Source organism: Oryctolagus cuniculus, chromosome 7 (assembly GCF_964237555.1).
Source record: "Oryctolagus cuniculus chromosome 7, mOryCun1.1, whole genome shotgun sequence".
Taxonomy (NCBI): Eukaryota; Metazoa; Chordata; class Mammalia; order Lagomorpha; family Leporidae; genus Oryctolagus; species Oryctolagus cuniculus.
Genome location: NC_091438.1, coordinates 83,613,291 through 83,630,703, shown reverse-complemented (window position 1 = coordinate 83,630,703; position 17,413 = coordinate 83,613,291). Strand labels below are relative to the sequence as shown.

General features: G+C 42.6%; 1 long non-coding RNA gene across 1 annotated transcript in view; it reads left to right on the top strand.

The window, feature by feature from the left end:
* The window catches only part of LOC127489896 (uncharacterized), a 126,312-nt gene extending 120,203 nt beyond the window's left edge, over window positions 1–6,109 (top strand). The window contains exon 4 of the long non-coding RNA XR_011390594.1: window positions 598–6,109. This is a non-coding gene — a long non-coding RNA (uncharacterized lncRNA). The remainder of the gene's footprint in view (window positions 1–597) is intronic.
* The last annotated feature ends 11,304 nt before the right edge of the window (window positions 6,110–17,413 follow it).

Sequence of the window (17,413 nt, the reverse complement as noted above, 5' to 3'; positions counted from 1 at the left end):
TTCAGAGAAAAGGAATAGTTAGATGTTGAGAGTTCCCATCAGCTGCTCCTACTACACATATGTCCTCCCTGAGCTGGCCATGAGCACTGAGATTCTTGCCAGTGGGGCTTCTGACCATAACAGCAATTTATTTTGGGTAAGGCATGGCCTCCAGAAGAAAGATTTTAAAATACAGGTTACTTGGGCCTACTAGCACAGTTCCCACCATAACTATTATTCTAGCTGCATAAATTACTTTATCAGATTAATTAGCTGTCATCTTTGAAACAATCTGGCTCAGAAGAAATAAGACATCTTTTAATGGACATCATTGTCTGAAATGCAAAACAGCTCTATCAGGGACAGGCTCGCTTGAGGGTCCCATGCTTTCAGTCTGGGAGGTGAGAAGACCGAGAAGGATACTGTTAAAAGGGGAAGCAGAGGAGAGAGAAGTGAGGGAATGTCTGAATCAGGCTTTTATTCTTTTCAAAATTCTGCCTTCTGCCACTGCAGTCTTACTTTCTGTTTAAATGTTTTTTTAACATGCCTCTAAAACTTAGGTCCTACTTGCATAAAAACTAAAGTTGACATAACTTCCTTGTCTATTCCTTCTGACAGTTTCTTCATTACCTGCTTCTCCTCTCCTGAACACAGCTAAGAAGCATTCCTAGCCCTTGTGTCTAAATGAGGTCAAGCAATTGGGCAGGATATCAGAAGGTGGGCATCCAAAAGACTTCTCTGTTCTCTCCCTCCTCTCCCAAGTGACTGGGAGTTGTGACACAAGAAAGATGGAAAACGCCCCTTAACTGTAACAGCCCAGATCCCTGAGTCACCACCCGGAGAAGAACCACCTAGGAACGTGTCTGCCTTAGTCTATTTGTACTGCTACAATAACAACAACAATCACACACTGTAGTCTGTAAGGAATAGCAGTTGCTTATTGCTCACAGTTCTGGAGTCTGGAAGTCTAAGACCAAGACACCAGCAGGTCCATTGTCTCCTGAGGGCTGCTCTGTTTCTAAGGTGATGCCTTGTAAACATATCCTCTATAAGGGAGGACCCTTGTGTCCACACATGGTGGAAGAAAGGGAAGGGAATGGACCCACTCACCCAAGCCATTTTATCAGGGACCCCATCTCATCCTTGAGTCTCTACCCTCATGATTCAATCACCTCTTAATCACCATTACATCCACGATCCAGTTCAGGTCACACTCAGAGCACAGCCTTTGCATCTGGCCATGTTAACTCACCCTCAGCTTGGCATTAGCCAAAAACAAAACTTTACTATGTCCCACAGTATTATTTTTTTTTCTGCTGTGACTTACTGCCTCTATTGATGATTGTCATTACTATGTTGCAGGACACTTAAATCTCTTGAGCAAAACAGAACTTAAAAGTATAATTTAAAAATGATTTTATACATATCAGCAACTCCAGTTTGCTAAAGACTTTCTATCAGATACGTTAAGTTCTTCGCCTTCTAATTTAATCTTCATAAAAAATCTTTTGAGGTAGGTTTATTATCCCCACTTCACAGATGAGGAAACGGGCTTAGAAAGTTTGTTAAAGATCTTAATTAACGCATACAATTAATGAGTGGGGCATTGTGATGGTGACCCGTTTCAGTGTTTATACCAAGCTCTTAACCAAAATGTGTGATTCTGCTCTTTTGGTTACTCAAGGGGAAATAAGATTAGCCCATGGAAGGACACAGTGAGGTCACACCATGAACTGAAGAAAAGTCCTGGCCTTAAAGAGGAAAAAATTATCATATCTCATTGCTTACAAAATAGTTGAGAGAACACTTCCTTTATCTCTATTCCACACCTAAAAAACAGAGAATTGATTTTCCGTGATTTCCCTTTTCTGCCCTCCATTGAAAGCTTTGATTATGCCCCAGTTTTCTGCAGAGAAAATTCTTACTGCTGAGTTATAAGTTCTGCAGATGAGGAGGTTATAACCAGCCTTCAACTGTGAGACGTTGACTCCTCCACTGACACATGTGTGTCACTTCCACCAGGGGAATGCTTTGCTTAGAGGAAAAAAATTCACTTTCTACAGAGGCAAAACAAGGAGAAAGGTGGACACATGTGTGGTAGGAATGTGCACCCTGAAGAGAGAGGGGGAAAAGAATAAAGCTAAGTAGATATCATTTACTGGTTGTTCTTGTGGATCGGGAATGTTGAATTTCAAGTTTTCTTTTTTAAGCAGAGAAGGCAGAGTTTTGCCTGTCAGATCACTATCATGATTCTTGTCATTTGAATTCAAGAAAAGAATGCAGGTAGAAGGCGCTTCCGAGCCTGGTGCCCCACACATGAAAGATATTAATATTATAGCCTTTATTGGAGGAGAACCCACACCTGGGACTGTGCTAGATGGTCTCCCGGAGCCCAGAGACCGAGGAGATGGGGCAAAGGAGAAGTATGAAGGGGTTTAGACCACAGGATATGGGGGTGGAGTCTGGAACTGTCCTTATTAGCCACACAATCGTTTGTTCAAGATACATAAACATCCAAGCTCCATGTTCCTTCTTTGTAAAATGGAGATACTGTCATCTCTCTCACTGTGTTTGGAGAATGACATAGGCTAAAGCATGTATCGTTTGTTTTGAAGATGATAATAATGGTGATGATGCTGACTCAGACCAGAAAGACCAAGGACACGTGAGGCAATAACAAAAGCATATTTTCCATGGCACACTGGTTAGGATGCAGTGGCTTAAGCTGCCACTTAGGATACCGCATCCATATCATAGTGTCTGGGATTGAGTCCTGCCTTTGCTTCCAATCCAGCTCCCTGCTAACGCACCTGGGAAAGCAGCAGAAGATGGCCCAAGTGCTTGGGCCCCTGCATCCACATGGGAGACCCAGATGAGGCTCTTGGCTCTGGCCCCACCCAGCCCTGGCCCTTCGACCATTAAAGAGTGAACCAGTGGATGGAAGATCTCTTTCTCTTTCTCTGTCTCTCTCTTTGTCAGTCTACCTTTCAAGTAAATAAATACATCTTTTTAACAAACAACAACATATATAGTATATTTGCTTATTTCCTTTTATTATATAAATTAGCCTCAATTTTATGGATTAGAAAGATAAAAACAAAATCAGACAAGAAGGAATCCTAGAGAGATTTGGCCGGGCAACGACACAGACAGCTGGTAGAGAAGGCTTCCTGCAGGAGTCGGGACTTGAATGGTGGGTGGTGGAAGGAAATCACAAGTGAATCCAGCAAATGCTGTACACAGCTCGCTGCAATATGAGATCTGGTCCAGGTTTCAGTAAGCACCTGCTCCTCAGAGAGGGAGTGAGCCTTGCACAGACCATGGTTGTGAGCACACGTGGGCATGTGGGGCAAGATGGGGCTCAGAGTATGCAGAGAGAGAATACAGAGTCCTGTAAGGTCAGTCCTGTGAGGTCCAGGACCACCCTGGACTTGCCCTGCACGGCTCTCCTTCATGTTCCAGTTAGTCAGGGCCAACCCCACTGGAGGAAGCAATCTTAGTTGCTGGTGTTCAGAAAGCAAAGTTTCCATATGGTTTATTCTGGAATTTGTCTTACCCTTTGAGCATTCTGCAAGTTTCCAACCAGTCTACTAAAGAACGTCGCTTCTCCGAGGAGCGGAAGGCTCTGCTTCTGATACTAAAAGAAAGGTGTTTTTGAGGCAACATAGACTCAATAGCGATAACAATTCTTTGTGGAAAATAAAAGCATCCCTGTATTTATTTGAGTAAACAGAAAAATAGCACAATTGAAGTGATTTCCCACCTGCCAAACAACGCCGCTTCCTTTTGTGAGCGGCGTTCAGAGAGGAGGGTGACAGAAGCCCAAGGCCGGGCGCAGAGGACCATGATGCACTCAGCTAGTGCGGACGCTGCACCTGCCCACAGGCGTCCGCCTCGCTCCATTATCTTCCACCTTGCAACGACGCGACGGCCAGGCACCGCTGCCTGGCTAAAGGCGCCCGTTCTCCTCTCAAACAGCCATGTTTTCCCTGGGAGCTAATTTGTGGGGATTCATGAGGGTTAAGTCGAAGCAAAACCTCAGGGAAGCTTGTGGTAGCTCAGGTTAAGCCAGAAACATGATTGCAACTTCCCTTTTCAGTTGCAGTTCTTGTTCCCACGGAAAAGGTAAGCTTGTGTCCTGCAGCCTGGTGGTGAGGGCAGGAGGCTTTCCTTTTCTTCTCTCTGCTTCCCTTAGCTATGGGGCACCAGCTCTGGCTGGATCAGCTACAGGCAGAACTCAGAAAAACATGGCATTTGCCTGTTCACCCTCACACGTGTACTACTGTCACTCTTCTCACATCTTACAGCATCCCAGTCCTATCTGGCTCTGACCTCTAGACCCTTGAGTGCCCCACTATCACAGTCAGACTAGGCCTGAGTTGATTTTTGAATGCGTTAACAATCACAACGACCATTTATTGATTCTTTACCATGTACCTGACAGTATTCTAAACAATTTGTTCACATGATTATGTTACATTTTCATTCATTTCAAAGATGGTGGGGGAGGGGGCGAGTTAGTTTCATGTTCCATTCCCCAAATGTCCACAACAGTCAGGGCTAGGCCAGGCCAAAGCCAGGAGCTGGCAACTTTATCTGGGTCTCCTCTGTGGGCAATAGGACTCAAATACTTGAGCCATCATCTGCTGTTTCTAGGGTGTGCATTAGCAGAAAGCTGGATTAGAAGCAGAGCCAGGGACTCACTTCCAGCTACTCCAATATGCAGCTACTCCAAACAGTGCCTTAACCATGTATCTGATGCCCAGCCCCCTTCACAGTGTTCTCTGACCACATGAGCTCAACAGCTATGTGATGCATCTATGTATATGGTGCTAGTGGTGTCGCCTCTAACTCCTTGTTTACCCCAGGAGGTATGCTGCAGCCTGGCTGGATTGACTGTTGTGTCCCTAAGGATGTGTGTTAAGATGGCCTCATGGGAAGATGCTCAGCCCAGCCATGGGCTAAGCTACGAATGCCGGGGAGTCCACAGGCTCGGGAGTGACCCTTGACCTTTGAGGGATGAGAATTCCTAGAAAGATTCCCTGATTTCTTTCCCCTTTGTGGGACAACCTGAGGCGGGTTGCAGGTCTCCCAGAGGATCCAGGGATTGAGAGCGGGTGTCAACAGGGGAACCCCTTATCAAGGCCACAGTGATTGATTTTCCTCCCTCCCCACCTCATTTCCCCATCCCCTCTCTGTGCTACCTGGGATTATTGCCCAAACTTGCTCCCCATGCTTGTTTCAAGATTGCCCTTGGGGAACCCCAACCAAGATACTCTGTGATTTTTCTCACAAAATAGGAGAAACAGAGACTCGGAGTGGCTGCCTGACAGTGCGTGCACGGCCAGCAAGACTTGAACTGGGACCATTTCTTATTACTACATTATTGTATTTTTATCAGAAATGGCCTGGGCCTATTAAATTAATTAACATGCAGCTTCTTTTCAAAAAGGATTTGAGACTTTGGAACGTAGTCTTACACTCCCTCTTTCTGTTGAATATATTTGTGCTGTGTCTCATCCCATTGAGACTCAAGATTCTGCTAGCAATATAATTAGAGACAAATATAATGAATTAATTAATATTGCAGTGCTATTATCTGAAAGTGGCTAAGTGTAGTGTGCCTCTAGAGGTGTTTACACCTTACAGGGGTTTTTGAAACTGCAATGTCTTAACTCTGCTGGTGGAATTTCAGGAATTTCGTGGTCAAGGAAACCCCCTTTTCACACCCCCAAAGGGACTTTTCCTGAGTCGTTTGCTTCCTCCATCTTCTGGCATAGATGCACTATCTCGTCATCAACAGAATTCTTTTGAATGGGAAGGCAAAGTTGAACCCCGAGTGTGCACTAGCCTGGGTCCTTTCCAGTGACAAAACACACAGCGCTCCATTCTGTACCTCCTGGCTCACCAGGGCACATGGAAGATCTGCCTACGATCCTTGGGTTCCCAGCCTGTAAAAAGCAGATAACACTCCAGCTCGCCTTTCAGAAGGCGATGTGTCGATAAACAAGATATTGTCTACAAAGTCCTCCAAATTCTTAGGCTGCAAGGCACCAGGTAAATAGAACAAGGTCTCATGATGATTAAACTCAACGCTGCAGTTCTCAGGTCCGTAAGGGAGACATGGCTTGATTGGAAGGTGGGGAAGGTATTGTCTCCTCTAATCACCGCGCTGGCGAATTCACCACTCAGCCCCCACATCTCGGACAGTCACATCCTTTCTGCCTGTTTAATTTTGTTGTCATCTTCAAGAGGCCAGTCAGGCAGTTGTGATTTGCCCTTCACATTTGGTATCAGGTATCAGGTTTTGGAAAACACACACCTGTACACACACATGTGCTGCAGAATTGGTGACCTCATTTCTGGAAGACCTCAGGACTACATCAGTAACTGGACATTTAGATGCAAATTCCACAATGAGAACACTGTTCCTGACCCTCTGTGAGTCTCTGTGTGGCGTGACACACAGGCAAGCATTGCTCTTGTTCCAAACAACAGGCTAACCACCTTTCCTCTTTGTGACAGCGCTGGAACTACTGGGCTTCTCAGCAAAAGCAAAACAAAACAACCATAGAAAAGCACTGCTTTCTCCTTCTCAAATTAATTCTTTCAGTTTATGCTCCTAACTCCATAAAAATGTGCTTTAGCTTTTGAAGTTTTTATTAATATTTATAATGCCCTTTTGGTGCCCTTGAACCTCACAGAGTCCTGATATAAATACTTAGCTTCCAAGTGGATTGTAGTATACCTAAACTCAACCATAAACTTTGAAGTTCATTCATATATATATATTTGACTTTTCTTTCTCCTGCTTCTTGATGTAGAAGTTTGTATCTTAAATACTTTTTAAAATGCAAATTTTAATAGTTTATATTTTAATTTCAAAAATAATGCACGCTTGTAAAAATATGCAGCTGTGCATATGGAAACGAAGGAAAAAATTCCTTCTATCTGACCCATTTCTAAAATCTCATTGCCAAGAAGTAAACCATGTACTTTTAATCCTTCTAAATGAAAGCCCTTTTAGTCTGAGGGATAGAAATTGTAATCGGTCATATTTCCTCTCTTTTATTTCTGAATATTAAAATAACAAGAATCATAGAAAACTTAAAGGTACAATACTATAAAAATTAAAGTCATCCATAAAGGGGTAGAGGAATTCATTTTTTTTTTCTATGTGGAAGCATTTTCCCTGCAAAGGAGTCTCATTTCTTTATATGGCACATACCTCCCTCAGGACAGGAAGAGGGAAGCTGCCTCCTCTTGTCTCCTCACCACGTACCCATTCAGTCACTGTCTCAGATACCTGCTGCGTTTTGATTTGGGTGGTATCTTGTCTACATATGAGCTGACTTTTCCATAGAGAGGCCCTAGGATCTAAAATCATCTGAACAATTAATTTATTTGTGTCTTCTGTTATGTGTGCATCTTTTTTTTTTTTTTTTTTTTTTTTTTTTTTTTTGGACAGGTAGAGTTAGACAGTGAGAGAGAGAGACAAAAAGGTCTTCCTTCCATTGGTTCACCCCCAAATGGCTGCTACGGCTGGCGCTGTGCCGATCTGAAGCCAGGAGCCAGGTGCTTCCTCCTGGTCTCCCATGGGGTGCAGGGCCCAAGTGGGCCATCCTCTGCTGCCCTCCCGGGCCACAGCAGAGAGCTGGCCTGGAAGAGGAGCAGCCAGGACAGAATCCAGCACCCCGACTGGGACTAGAACCCGGGATGCTGGTACCGCAGGCGGAGGATTAGCCTAGTGAGCCGCGGCACCAGCCTATGCATGCATCTTTTTTTTAAAAAAATTATTTATTTTAAAGGGAGATGACAGAAGAAAGGGACACACACACACAGATCCATCCTTTGGTTCACTCCCCAAATAGCCATTACAGCCAGAGCTGGGCCAGGCTGAAGCCAGGAGCCAGAAACTCCCTCCAGGTCTCTCAAGGGTGTCAGGGATGCCAGTATTTGGGCCATCATCTGCTGCCTTCCAGGCACATTAAGTAGGAAACTGGAACAGAAGTGGAACAGCTGAGACCTGAACCAGCGTCTACTATGAAATGGTGATGTCACAAGCAGTGTCTTAACCCTCCAAGCCACAATATTGCCTTCTCTTGTTTTGATGATGAAAATCTTCCTATTTTCTCAAAGATGCCCTAAATATACACATAATTCTACTACCAAAATGTAATAAATTTTCAATGTTTTAGTGTGTTTCTCCTAGAGTTTTTCTCCACAAATAAGAATATACAGCAGCATCCTATTTTCCCCATCTCCTCCACATGATTTTATGACACTTTTCTAAAGTCAGGAAACATTTTCCCAAAACCTTGATTTTGAATGGCCGTAAAATACTCCTTTGCAAATGCTTCATATTAAATCATTTCCAGATAATAAGGTAGGTGGGTGCCACTTAGCCCTCTCTCCTCCTGCTTCCATGGTGGGGGAGGGGCCCCTTCTTCACTGACCAGGGGGAAGACACATGGCAAAAACTTGTCGCCTACCTGAACTACTTTCCTAAGGCAGAATGATAACTCTGGCTGCTGAGCTGGGAGAAGGTATTGGCTCAGTCAGTCCCTCCTTCAACAATCCCATGAAGTCACAAGGCTTGGCGGTCCCTCTTCAAATTACTGGTTGGTTCCCAGTATGCATCTGGCAGCTCTGTCCAGCAAGGCTCACCTCTGGGAGCATGTTCTCACTCCTGCAGGGGTTGGGCCTGCAGCTGGGGTACAGGTGTTTCATTCTGGGAAAAAAAAAAAAAAAAAAAAAAAAAAAAAAGAAGGTAGGCTAGTGGTCACAGGTGGAACTGCCTCTATAACTCAATTTAGTTGACCTTTAGGATTCTGTATGGATCCAATGTTCATTGATTGGATCTCCGTGTTTCTATCTCCACTTGTTGCTAACATGGATGGGGGTGGAGGGGATAACCAAGAGAAAAAGTATAACTAATTATGTCCCTGTACTTCAGCTAGTGTTACTATAGTTAGCATTTATTTACCATTTCTTCTGTGCCAGGCTGCACTTTCTCATCTAACACCCTCAACGACTCTGTAAGTTGGTACTACTATTATCATTTTACAGATGGTAAAACTGAGGCATAATGAAGGCTCCTAGCAAATGGTGGAGCTGACATTCAGTCTCATGCTCCTGAATACTTTGCTGTACCAGGTATCCTCCACTTCATATCATATGTAACACATAAATGCTTTTGTACGACAATTGTAACTTGAACTTGTAAACTCTACTTGATGATGTTCTGTTATTGAATATATCTGCCATTTCTTTTGAAACATTTTGTTGCCTTTTGACACCATTTATAGTGACTTTTGGGGAATGTAGATTTCTATTATGCAGTTAGATCTATTCTCATTTTCCTTCATGACTTTCCATCTTGACTTTTGTGCTCAGCAAGTACTTGCCTAGCCAATAGATTTTCAACTATATTTTACCTGGGTTTTATTTTAAAAGTGTGAACTTAACTATGCAGAAACTTTTGGGTATAAGAGTGCCATTCTAAAGGTTTGTTTTGAAGGAAAATAGTGGCTGCCTCAACATAATGTTTTACAATAACAAAAATCAGAATAATATGGAACATTGGTACCAGAGGAGTGGGGTCTTTGCTATGGCGGAGCAGCCTTTGGCATTGGCTTACTGGAAGTTGGGAGAGTTTGGAGGAGCAAGAACAGAATGTTTAGGATGCAGCAGAGTGTTCTAAGTGACTCTGATAAGGGTTCTGAAGATGAGAACATTAATAGACATTAAAGGCAGAGTTGATAGGGTCTCAGAGAGGAGATTCTCTTGGGAATTTTAAAGGTCATCCATGTTACATGGTGTCCTAGAACTTGGCCTTTTTGTGCCCCCATCCTGAGACTTTGTGAGAGGCTGAACTTAAAGGTAGTGAGCTGGTTTGTTTGCTGGAGGAGATTTCAAGACAGCAAAGTGTTCAGGCTGCAGCATGGGTGTTATTGGCTGCCATTCGTTGTATAGTGAGAATCAGGACCAAAGAGGGTAGAGTGGAAAGATTTGGAAAATTTCCAGCTGCTCCAGAGGAGGAGTGGAAAAGAAAAAGCGTGTTTGGGACCAAGTGAGTGGAGAAATTGCTTGCTAAAGAGATTAGCCCAAGTGAAAGGGAGCTGCATGTTAATGGGCATGACAAGGGAGAAAGATCTTGACGGCATTTCAGAGATCTTCCAGACCCTTCTGTCACAGTCCCAACAGAGACTTAGAAGTGAAAACTTGTTTCAAAGTTCTTCCAGGGCAGAACTCTTTCAGGAAAGATCTGTGGACTCAGCTCTGGTTTCTGACTCAAAGGCCGAATGCTTGATTCAAGTGGGTCCAAGTACAGCCCCCGTCAGCGGTAGGCCTTGGCATCACTCTCCATGTGATACTCTGGTTTTGCCAGCATGCAGAATGTAAGAGTTAGAGGGTCGTGGCAGCTGCCACCAAAATTTCAAAGGAAAGCCGAGGGGGCTATGCAGAGTTGTGCTCCGGGCTGACGTCCCTGCATGGGACCGTCAAGAGGCAGTATGTAATAAAACTGTGAGATGAGTTGTGTGCAGCATCAGAAAGTAGTTGTGTTGGTAGAGAAGCACACAGCTTAAGAAGGCATGGAAGCCCCCATCTAGGTTTCGAAGGCTGTTTTGGACAAAGTAGGAGACAAGACAGAGACTTGACATGGGGGTAGAGCCCCAGCACACAGCCTCTACTAGGACGATGCCACATGGAGTGTGGGGTCGGAGTAGTTTAAGGGAGTCCCCATGAGGGCAGTGCCGTGTGGAGCTACAGAGAGGAAGTTCTCATTTGTAGGAAGAAAAGCATGGGCCGCAACAAGCAATACTGCAGGAGCGGGGCTGCTCAAGCTGTTGGGAGCCCAGCCTCCACCATAGTGCGCCTACATAGGACTTCGGGACTTAATGTTTGCCTTGTTGGGTTTTGGTCTTGCTTGCTCCGATCAATCCCATTTATTTTTTTGTCTCCTTTGGCATGGAAAAATATACCTTGTGTCTGTCCTGCCACTGTATTTTGGAAGAATGCAACTGTTTTTGATTTTACAATGAGGGCCTTATAGCTAAGGGAGTTTGCCTCATGAAACTGGACTTTTTGAGCAATGCTAGTGCATTAAGAGTTTGGGATTTTGGGAGATAAAATGAATATGTTTGGCATTGTGAGATGGATATGAACCTCTAGGGTCCAGGGTGAAATTTTATGGTTTGTATAATAGTTTGGCTGCCCCCCCCCCCAAAAAAAAGCCCATGCATTAGAGGATTGGCCTTCAAAGCCTTATGTTAATGGATTAATGTTAATTGTTAATGGGTTAAGGGTGGAGTCTTGATCTAATTATGGCACCAATGGGAGTTCTTTAAGTCATTGGGGCTTCCCAAGGAAGGTAGAGAGGGTTGTTTATGCAAGCCCAATTCAGCCCAGCATCTCTGTGATCCTTTCTCTAAATAGGTTCCACCATTCACCACCCTCATCGGATGTCAGGCTGATAGGTCACCTAATCACGGACTAGGAACCCCCAAACTGTAAGATGAAATAAAGCTTTCTTCCTCCTAAGAGGCTTCTCACGGGTAGTTTGTTAAAGTAACAACAAGCTGGTTAAAACACCATCCTTTCTTCATAAGACCCTGTCTGATTTATGATGTACCTGCCTGTTTTTGGCCTCTTTATTTCCTATTACAATATCTGTTGTTGTTTTTTTCTGTATTTTCACTCTGCTTTTATTTACTTATTGAAGTATTTTTAAATTGTAGTTTATTGTATATTTTAATATTTTGAAGGATAGCTCCTTCCTTGCTACTTTTTTTTATAAAAGATTTATTTATTTATTTGAAAGGCAGAATGAGAGAGAGAGAGAGAGAGAGCAAGAAATAGAGAGATAGAGAGCGGTTCTATCCACTGGTTCATTTCCCAAGTGCCTAGAACAGTTGGAGCTAGGTCAGGCTGAGGCCAAGAGCCAGGAACTCTATTCTGGTCTCCCATATGGGTGGTAGGGATCCAAATACTTTGGCCATTATTTGCTGCATTAGCAGATGCATTAGCAGGAAGCCGGATGGGAATTGGGGTAGCCAGGACATGAAAGGGAACTCCAATACGGGATGCTAATTTTGCAAGCACTGGCTTAATCTGCTGCACCACAATGCCGGCCCTCTCGTTACTCTTATTTTTTAGTAACTTGTTTGTTATCATCATGCAATGTTCTTTAATACACACTTAAAATTATTTTATTAAGTCTCTGCCCTAAAATTGTACTGAGAATTAAATTACAATATAGTTACATTTGAAACTTAGTTTGTAAATAGTTAATATATTTTCAAAATCTCTTTTTCCATCCAGGGATACAATGACTTATTTATTTTTTAAGTATTTTCTTTTGAGTATCTTGGTAAATTTAATTTATTTTCATATGTGGCATTCTTTCTTGTTCAGATTATTTCTATTATCTTATATTTCTGGAGGCTATTGGAAATAGAGTTATATGGCTTGTATGATTTAACATTGTTTAAGACAACTGATACTGCTGGGGCTGGCATCGTGGCACAGCAGGGTAACATTTCACATGCAATACCAGCATCCCACTTGAGTGCTGGTTCGAGTCCCAGCGGCTCCACTTCTGATCCAGCTCGCTGCTAATACACCTGAGAAAACAGCAGAAGATGGTCCAAGTCCTTGGGCTCCTGCTGCCCATGTGGGAGATCAGGCTGAAGCTCCAGGCACCTGGCTTCTGTCTAACCCAGCCCTAGCTGTTGTGGCCATTTGGGGAGTGAAACAGCAGATGTAAGCCCTCTCTTTCTCTCTGTAACACTACCTTTCAAATAAATAAAAGAAATCTTTAAACAAAATCAACTGGCATTGCAGGTATAGGGACACTTTTAAAAAGTATTTGTCTGCAGGTTCTTTGTTGAAGTCTTTGTTTTTAATATTTTTCCTTTAACTTTCTTCTGTGACTATGTATAACTATGTCTTTTAAAATAGCGATTTTTCATTGCTTTCAATTCTTCATATGTTTCAGTTTTATTTCAGAGACTGGAACTTCCAGAAAATGTTAAGTGATAACAGCTATAATAGACATCCTTATTTTGTTTCTGATTTGAGTAGGAATGCCTGCAGAGTTTCACTGTAAACATGAAAGTTCCTGTTGCTTTAATAGATATTTAAATTAGATTGTTTATATTGAAATTAAACACCTAAAGAAATAATATTTTTACTTATAAAAATGTTTTCTTTTTAGGGACCAGCATTGTGGCATAGCAGGTTAAGCCACCACCTGTCAAACCGGCATCCCATGAAGGTGTGAGTCTGAGACTTGGCTGCTCCACTTTCGATCCAGTTCCCCACTAATGTGCCTGATAAAGCGTCAGAAGACGGCCCAAATGTTTGGACCACTGCACCACCCAGATGAAACTCCTGGTTCCTGGCTTCAGCCTGGCCCAGCACCTGCTGTTGTGACTGTTTGGGGAGTGAGCTAGCATATGAAAGACCTCTCTGTCTCTCATCCTGTCTCTTTCAAAAAATGCAAATTTTTTTTTTCTTTTTAACATTGAGGACTAGATGTTGAATCTTATTGTATTATTTTTCTTTATCTTAATTAATTTTCAAAAATTAAACCATCCTTGCATTTTTATAATAATACTTAATGATGTGTTGGGAGAGAATTCTCCATGCATTTCACATTTCTGTATTTGTTACAAACAGAGGCACTGAATGATTTGTTTGGGAGTATTTTTACAAGGCTAGCAATGGTATTTTCCTCCAGAACAAAGGGCAGATTTGCTTACAGCCCTGCAGATACAATGTCTCCCCTTGGAGATACCAGGAGGTGTGTTTACTATCCAGTAAAATAAAGATAGCATATTCCTCTGCAGTGGTAGACAGTTGCTTATTGCCCATTTTTAGAGAATCAGGTTTCCTGAGCTCAAGATTTCTCCCCTGAAATGCAACCCAGTTCAATCCAACTGAGTGCACATCACATCACTTCCACCCCCAAGAATGGAGAGAGTGTTGTGAGTGGCGCTGACATACACACAGATGATGCCCATGCTGCCTCCTGTGTTCTGCATAACATCCTTTGTCATTCACTCCCAATCTCATTTCTGCTGCCACATAAAACTGTGGAAGTTCCACTTGTTAGCTTGCAAGTAGGGTGAAATCTCAGATCCTTTTCACTTCCTATTGTTTAATTAAAATATTTACTTTTCTAGAAATTCACACTTATACGTGGTTCTGGCATGTAATGTTTTCCCACATGCCATCTTCATGAGGAAATTATGACTATGCTAATGTTGAAAGGAATTTCTAAGTTTTCCATCTTTTCCTGTGCTGAAACAGTATATGTGATGTTCAACCTATTCCTTTGAAATTTGCAGACTGGTAAAATAGTTTTGATGAAGAAACCATACAGGTATTAATTCTTCCATTTCTTTTCTGTTGACAAAGGTCTGTTCCAGTTTACTACTTTTTATTGAGTTAATTTCAAACAATTAAAATTTCCCATGTAATTAGTGAATTTAAAAAAGTTAACAGTACAGTGTATTATCTTATAATTTGAAGAATGTCTATCATATCTGTAGTTCATCTCACTTCTCATTTTATATTTGTTGGAGCTGTCCCTCTTTAATTTTTTTCTCAACGTTTGAGAATATGCCATAGTATCATATTTTTAGTATTTGCTTTCATTGTTTTTCTTATTTACTTCTGTTTTCAAAAGATATTTTCATTTTTTACCTTCATTTTTTTTTTTAAAGATTTATTTATTTACGTGAAAGGCAGGGTGGAAGAGAAACTTTTAGCCTGCTGGTTCACTCCCAAAATGGCTGCAAGAGCCAGGTCTGGGCCAGGCCAAAGCCAGGATCCAGAAACTCTATCTTGGACTCCCGCATGGATGGCAGGGGCCCAAGCACTTGGGCCATCCTCTGCTGCCCCCCTAGGTGCACCAGCAGGAGGCTGGACTTGTATTAGAGCAGCCAGAACATGAACTGGCACCCTTTATGGGATGCCAATGGGAAAGCAGCAGTCCAACCAACTGTACTACAACATGGACTTCTCTACTTTCTTAAATTTAATTCTTTAATGTATTACTTTTGTTCCAGTAATGCAAGAATATAAACTTTTTCCATTGAATAGTTTTAGTTCTATAATGTAAAGTTTTATATGTAATGTTCTAATTGTTATTTTTTACATGCTTTATGCTTTTTATCTTTGATTTATTTGAGTTATTTATGTATGTTTTCTAATTATACAATAGAAAATAGTTTCCTTTTCTTAAATTCTTGCTACTCTTTTCTACTTTATTTCATTACAGTTACAGAAAGGGCTGCATACTTTTCCTTTTTGGAATATTATCAAAATTTCACTTCTCTTCTATTACATAATTAAATTCTAAAAAAACATTCAGGGTAGGTAGGCATTTCATTCTGTGATTAAAATCCAAACTGGGGATTCCTGCATCCCACTGTGGAGAGGGTGGATTTGAGTTTCAGCTCTGCTTCTGATTTCAGCTTCCTGCTAATGCACACCCTGGGAAGCAGCAGATGGTGGCTGAAGTACTTGGGTCCTTGCCACCCACATGGAGGCCCTAATGAGGTTCTTGGCTCTTGGCTTTGGCCTGGTCCAGCTTGACTGTTATAAACATCTGGAAAGTGAACCGGTGCATAGAGATCTGGAAGAAGCTCCTAGCTCCTGGTTTCAGATCAGCCCGGCCATTTGGGGAGTGAACCAGAAGATGGAAGATCTCTGTCTCTCCGTCTTTCTTGCTCTCTCTCTGTAACTCTTCCTTTCAAATGCATAAATAAATCTTTTTTTTTTTTTAAAAAGAAAGAATACAGAACACACCAGCCATCTTCTTATTATCAATGTTCATGAAAAATGTTTTTTTTTTTTTTTGGCAGGTAGAATTATAGACAGTGAGAGAGAGAGACAGAGAGAAAGGTCTTACTTCCGTTGTTCACCCCCAAATGGCCGCCACGGCCAGAACTATGCCGATCCGAAGCCAGGAGCCAAGTGCTTCTTCCTGGTCTCCCTTGCAGTGCAGGAGCCCAAGCACTTGGGCCATCCTCCACTGTCTCCCTGGGCCACAGCAGAGAGCTTGACTGGAAGAGGAGCAACTGGGACTAGAACTGGCGCACAGATGGAGGATTAGCCATGTGAGCCACGGCGCCGGCCCCCAAAAACTGTTTTTGTTTTTTTTTTGTTTATTTATTTGAGAGGTAGAGTTACAGAGAGAGAGGGAGGGAGAGACAGAGAGAAAGGTCTTCCAGCCCTTGCTTCTCTCCCCAAATGGCTGCAATGCCTGAATCTGGGCAGATCTGAAGCCAGAAGCCAGGAGCTTCTAGGTCTGCCACACAGGTGAAGGGGCCCAAGCACTTGGGCCATCTGCTGCTTTCCCAGACCATAGCAGAGCGCTGGATAGGAAGAGGAGCAGCCTTGACATGAACTGGTACTCGAAAAATGGTTTTGTTTTCGGGTATTCACCATAAAACAGCTCTAAGATCTTTGCTTCATTTCAGGAATTAGCCAATTTTGCTAAAATATAAAAAATTATATGGAGAAACTTAGATCTTCTGTGTCGGCAGTCCAAGTGCCTATCACAGAAGGAAATGACTGGCGCCACTGAAAATGTAAACGACTTCCTGTAAGTCCCCAAACTAGTTAGAGGCAGCATGAGTTCTAGAATTCAGGTTTTCTCTAGACTAGTACTTTTTCTACCATATTGTGTATCTCACTAGTAGTAGTCGATAGAGTGAACAAGCTTGAGGTTATCTGGGGTTAGGTGAGAAGTGGAGTTTAAAGAAAGGGATGATGGAGGAAGAGAGGGCTACTTGATTTACAGAAAGAGATCATAGACAGCTTGTGATTTCAAAGGGAAAAGAAGATGACAGCCCAGGCTTTCCTGCCTGCCTCTGTCGCTGCACAGGGGTTGGGGCTGGTGAAGAGATGTTCAGTCTTAGAAGAGGGCTTGGCTGGAGCCTCTTCGGGTTATTTGGCTGCTCTTGTGCGGGGGATTTTCCTCTGTTCGCTTTTATTGAGTTTTAATAAGAAGCCATCTGGTGAAATATTTTGGACTTAGGTTGATATTTAACATGCAGAACAGTCTGGTTTCAAGAGTGAACACTCAGCCACCAAATAAAATAATAAAAAAAAGGGAGATAATTATAACCCAAACAGGACCACATGTTGGTTTCCTGATTGACATGAAGATGTTGGTTAGTCATCTTTTAGTTCAGAAATATAATGTCTTAGAGCTATCAGCTCGGAAAAACTATAACTGAAGAAACAGACCAACTTTTCTCCCAAACACCCATGGTTTCCAAAGTCAGCCCAGTAGACTCAGTGGAATGTGCCAAAGGGTGGTGGAGAAGAAAGAAGCCCTGGTTCAGATTCCTTTGATCCCTGTGTTTGCATATGAGCCTGTGGGAGAGTAGTGAGGCAGCTGGCCCCGTACATAGGA